The sequence below is a fragment of the Cryptomeria japonica genome, chromosome 3 (assembly GCF_030272615.1).
Source record: "Cryptomeria japonica chromosome 3, Sugi_1.0, whole genome shotgun sequence".
Taxonomy (NCBI): domain Eukaryota; kingdom Viridiplantae; phylum Streptophyta; class Pinopsida; order Cupressales; family Cupressaceae; genus Cryptomeria; species Cryptomeria japonica.
In genome coordinates, this window is record NC_081407.1 from 610,397,574 (window position 1) to 610,402,002 (window position 4,429).

The window sequence follows — 4,429 nt, forward strand, 5'->3', positions numbered from 1 at the left end:
AAAAATAGGAGACATAGGTGTCCACCAGTTTTTAGTGTCTACATAGATATAAAGTGATTGTAAGAGGTAGAGGAGTCTATAAAGACAAAATAAAGAACAAAAACACAAGTAAAAAATAGAGTTGAACAAAAAGATATTATATATACATATATATTTCAATATAACAAAATTTGATTGTGCATATGCATCCGTTAAACCCAGAACTATTGTTCTTCTATTGCTTCGAAAATAAAAATAATGTCCCTTGTTCTTGGTTGCTCCTAATACTACTACAACAATACAAAAGCTTCTACATACTTCTTTTCATACGTAACCAAAATAACAAATGTCTCTATTTCATAAATATAAGTCATGCCAACAATAATAAACAATAACATAAAATTCATTTTAATTTAAATGTCCATCTAGTGTAGGAAAATTAGAAAGAGATTGAAATCAAGTTTTTTTTAATTCAAAATTATCTTATTCACATCCAAAATGGAGGAAGACTGAAAGGACTGTAATGGTGGGACAAAAATGTCTACAAAGTTTAGAAAATAGGAGTAGTTGTGATTAGTCTTCAACACCCCCCCTTAATGAAAATTTCTACTATCATTCCTAATTTATTTTGTTGATACAAAGAACTTTCCATTGCCAATGGTTTGGTGAATATGTCTTGAAATTGTTCATTTAATTTGCAATGTTTCAAAAAGATTTCTTTATTAGTGATTAGCTCCTTGATGAAATGATACCTTGTGTCAATATGTTTACTTATTTGGATTGTTTGTGTTGGAGTAAATAGGCCTTTACCTATTTACGTTTTTATGTCCAAATTAAACAAATTGTCCTATTATGCTTTTCTAGATGAGTAAGAAGAGATTATATTACCTATGCATTTAGTAAATTGTGTAGAGTGGTTTTACCTACCTCACACCTCATTGGTTCTCTCCTTCTTGCTCATGTATTTATAAACAGAGTACCTATACATATTTTCAACAATAATACATGATTTCTTAGTGATTTATTTATTTTCTCTATTCATGAAAGTTGTAACATTTATTGACCCTAAATCAGAGTTCATAACTCCAACATGATATCAAAGCATAAACATATTTTCCCATTGAGACCCTTCACCAAACCCTGTTGAGATCTAGCGGCTTGATTAGCTATGTAATTATTTCTACAAAAAAAGTTCATTGCTATTAGTTGTGACATTTCATCTACCTTGTCATTGCCTTTCAATGCTGGCCTATCAGCCTATTCGCACCTACACATCTGTGGCTTTCATTCCATGAGGCAATTTTTTGAATAGCTACACAACTATGCCATTCAATTCAGCATTGCATATGTTTAAATTCGCTAATTTGAATTTTTTGTTATTACTATTTGGTGCATCTACAATCAGTTGCTTAAGCGTTATGCTTGGTATTTACAATTGGTTTACATTATCTGGAAGTGATCTTTATCTAGCAAGCTTTATTGCAATTGATGGTTGATTTTTGCACTATTACATAGAGGGGTGTTTTAAGACAATATTTAAGACAATTTTTGAGCAAATTGTCTCAACTTGAGACAAAAGAAAGTTTATTATTGTCTTAAAAAATGTTTTTAACCGAGTATCTTAAATTATCATCTTTAAAATTGTCTCTATAAAGACAAATTAAAATAAAAGTTGTTTTTGTCTTTGTAGAGACGATTTCACTTTTGTCTCTTTAGAGACAAAAGTTGGGATTTAAAGACATATTGTCTCTCTAGAGACAATATTAAAAAAATAAACAATTTATTTTTTAAAAACATTGTGTAGTTTTCATTCAAAATGTATTCAAAAAATAAACAATTTCTTTTAAATATTTTTTTGTGTAGGTTTCAACCTTCAATGTTTCCAAATAGCAACAGAAGATTAAATGTAATTATTTTCAATATTTAAATTATTTTGAACAAAATACCATAACAAACTTATTAACAAGAAATACAATAATAATTATATTTATTTTTAATGTTTTGTATATTACATAATGATGTGGTGTTTCTCCAGAGAATATTGGATATAGTAAATAGGAAATGGTAGCAGAGTCTTCACAGCATGAGGTTACCACAAGGTTCTTTACAGGAGAAGGTAGTAGTGTCTTCACATAAATGCATAGTTGCCTTATGGCCACAAACCAAATACTTCAATATTACTAACTCAATGGACAGTGGACATGGGCATCCATATTTTTGACAAGTATAGATGAGCACAATAAAATCAAAATTCACATAACTAGATAGAGCTATTTTTAGCATCTTACAATCCATTTTTAGCAGCTTACAATCCTGGAGGAGGCTTTGGCTTAGTATATACACAACAACCTCTGAGTAGACATCAATATGAAGAAGAAGAAGAAGAAGAAGAAGAAGAAGAAGAAGAGTATCGCAATAGCAATAAGAACTAGAAGGTTATGTAGTTGAAACCATGGAGTTAAGAAAGGCAAACTATTAGAAGAAAAAAGTATAGTTGATCTGAATGCAAAACCACCCACTTTCATGTTTGGGATAGGCATCTCCTGCTTCATCATCAGTTAAATCAACATCTCTCAAATATTTCTTCCACAACCAATATCATTTTCTTCAATTGGCACATTCTTTGTCTTAGGAAGGAGAAATAGTACAAATATGGTCATGACTGAAACCCAAGCAGCCACATTTTTTGACAAATATGGACAGGGGCATCCACATTTTTTACAATAACATTTCCACCCCATCTTGCTATAGGATCCACCTAAGATAGTATTAAAACTACATGAGTAAAACAATATTCTAAAAAGATTCATTAAAAGGATAAAACAACATAAAATAAAGTAACCCCTTAAAGGAAAGACCAAGAAAGTTATGCTAAAAACAACTTCTCAAAAATAAAGACTTACCTGAGTGGGAGACACATCCAAAGAAGCAACAAAATTTATTGTAAAGTTTATTTCCATCCTTACGGTGTAATTGGATAGTTGAACATATAATAATTTGATAACAAGAAGTAGAGGTCTAACATAGCTACAATGACCACCATCAAGTATCAATGGGTCCAACACTTGGCCAGCAACACATGATGGGCAATCTAAACAACAACAATGAATAAATGAAATAAGTAATAGAATTTTCATTTCCTATACTTAAAAACACACCCACTTTTATGTTGAATATGATGGGCTATGTAATTTAAAACCTCTTTCAAAATTTACACATATGCTCGCCATCACTATGTAGTGGCTATGCATCGACAGTGGCACACTATGTATGTTCGAATCTTATGAGAATGACTAGAGATAAGTTAACAATACAGACCGATGAAAATTTTTGAATAACATCTTAGCTATGCAACTTAAACCCATCTCAAATTTTTCAATCACATATCAAATAGTAAAAGCCAAACTTTCCTATAACTTATTGCAATGACTTTGTACCTTGCAAGGATAACCGATAAAACCACCAAAACAACCACATCCTATTTTCAGTCCTCGTTTGCTAACAAATAAACAAATAATGCTTGTGATTTAGTTTAGAGACTTACAATTAAATGGAGAAGAGATATGCAATTTCTAGGATGCGACCCATTTTCAATGTGTGCTACTTCTTACACCAGGTTTCTGGTGGACAAAGTATCCCACTTAGCCATTACAAGAAATCGGAGTTCAATACAGAAAACAAAAAAATCATGAACAAAAGACAATGTAGTGTCTCGAAAGTATATAATACATACTTGTGAGCTAGTTTTCTTGTTTCTAAGAAAGTCGAATAGTCGGTGTGGAAGAATAGGAAGCTAGAATGAAGTTGTCATATAGAAAATTATATAGCCTGGTCTATCAACCCAAACAAATCTCAACTACTTTATTCCATGCTTGCAATATAAACAAAAACCCTTACTTTTCAAACACACGTTGGACCCATTTTTTTTGTTTTCATTAAAAAATATGAATCTTGATGCAGCTACATCCAATCTACTACTAAATATTCTTTCACAAAATAAAATAACTCAAACAATTTATTACATAGATTGAAAAACCATACCAGGCTTGTAAAACCAGGCATCATCATCCATAGGTTCCTCCAATGCCAAGAAGTCCAACCATTAAGTACACGAATATTTTCATAAAACTCATCCATCACAAATTTACCATCAATGTTATTCCAATCTATATTCAAGACATCCATTCCTACAAGAAAAACAAAACACCACCAAAACAATAATAATAACAAAAACTAAAAAGAAATCAGTAAATACTGCAAAAGCAATGTGAAATCTAACAAGAAAGGACCCAGGAAACAGAGAAAAAGAATCCTCAAATCCTGGTGGAATCTATTTCAAGCTCTTTGTAGACAATAAGGAATGCAACAAATAGAATTGCTTTCCTAATAAAAAATGATAATTATTTAAGAAACAACCAACAACACATGTTCTTAAGGAAGAGCTTGAGAG

At 31.0% G+C, this 4,429-nt stretch overlaps 1 long non-coding RNA gene across 1 annotated transcript; it reads right to left on the reverse strand.

Annotated features, from left to right (window-relative positions):
- Window positions 1-2,219: 2,219 nt before the first annotated feature.
- Window positions 2,220-4,009, reverse strand: LOC131874656 (uncharacterized). The gene is made up of 2 exons (XR_009372062.1): window positions 2,883-4,009; window positions 2,220-2,737 (listed from the first exon to the last, which is right to left on the reverse strand). It is a non-coding gene; the product is annotated as an uncharacterized LOC131874656 (long non-coding RNA).
- Window positions 4,010-4,429: the final 420 nt, after the last annotated feature.